Raw genomic sequence first — 1,440 nt, 5'->3', positions numbered from 1 at the left:
GAGTGATGGCGAGCACCTATCCCAACGGGAACTCCATCTGCTAGTGCGAGCGTGAATAGGGAAACAAGTCCCCATTACTTAATAATGGACCCAGCCTCTCCACTTCTGTAGACTCTGAAGGACATCAGCACACATGCCGGAGGTTACCGGTCCACAGCAGCCCAGTTTACTCCGGGCCTACACTGGAGAGGTCACGGCTGGCCGGGGACATGAAAAATGAAGACTCGACCGTGGAGTCGTCCCACGTGGAATGGTACAGCAGTGCCAAGGAAGGGTGGGGGCTGCTGGTACCAACACGGATTCCCTTAGCGACGTCAGCGAGCGGCAGCATGCTACGGAGAATCCGGGTACAGGCACAAAGGAAATGCAGCGACACTGCGACGGGACACACACAGATGTGCTTTTAAAATCAATGGGAGGAGGCGTGGGCTACGTGCAACATTCAGGATAAGGGTTGTACGTGTGGCCGGGAGAGGGGAGCGGGGGTGCTGCCCCCACTCCACAGGAGGGCATTTCGTGGCCGCTGGGAAGGCTGGACCCCTCAGTTGGGCGACGGGTTCGTCCCACGGTCCACAACGCTCACGTGCGCTGGCAAGGTGCCAGGCTGGTACGGTCCAGGACCCGACCTTGCGAAGGCAAGCGCCAAGCGGCAGGCCCATGTCAGGGGACAGCCACCGTAGGGGGCGGAGCTCCCCGAGGCCCCGCCTCGCGCCTGCGCGCCGCGCCCACCAATCAGCGTCGCTCCCGCTTCGGCAAGGCTGGCTGGACCCTGAGGTACCTCAGAGGAGCGTCGCGCTGTGAGGAAGCGGCTGCCTCAGGTGAGGACGGGCGGGGAGCGGCGGGAGCGCGGCGGTCCGCGGCCCTGGGGTGCAGCTTCGCGGGCCTGAGGAGGGGAGCTGTCCGCGCGGCGCGGGATCGCGGCCGAGGCCGGGAGGGCGGTGAGCTGCGGCCTCCCCTGGGCCGAGCGGCCTCTGAGGGGAAGGGGGGCGCCCCGACGGGCGGGCGCGGGACGCGGCGGTGGCGCGGGGTGAGGGAGCTTCCCTTCCGCCGGCGGGCCTGCTCGCGGGTCCCCTCGGCCCGCCCCGGGCAGGGAGGAAGGGCTGCGGGGCGCCCTGTCGGGGCTGTGGCCCCCCGGCCCCCGCCGCGGCCGCCATCCCGGGCGCGGGTGCCCAGCGCTCGTTCCCGCTCCCTTCGCCCCTGCGGCCTCGGGCCTGCTCGGCGCCGTCCTGCACAGCCGCGGGTCTCCTGGGGCCTGAGGTGCGGAGCCCCCGAGGGCGCGGACACTTGGGGAGGCCGCGGGGCGGGGAGGGCGGCGCGGAGCTGTCCTGTAAGCCCGAGAAGCCCGCCTCGATGTCTCCGGGTGGCCGCGACCCCTTTACTTCGACGTGAGTTGGGACTCGGGGGGTTAGATCTCTTATCAAAGTGAGCAGACGCCCCGCC

This window comes from Choloepus didactylus, chromosome X (assembly GCF_015220235.1).
Source record: "Choloepus didactylus isolate mChoDid1 chromosome X, mChoDid1.pri, whole genome shotgun sequence".
Taxonomy (NCBI): domain Eukaryota; kingdom Metazoa; phylum Chordata; class Mammalia; order Pilosa; family Megalonychidae; genus Choloepus; species Choloepus didactylus.
This window is presented reverse-complemented; position numbering follows the sequence as displayed.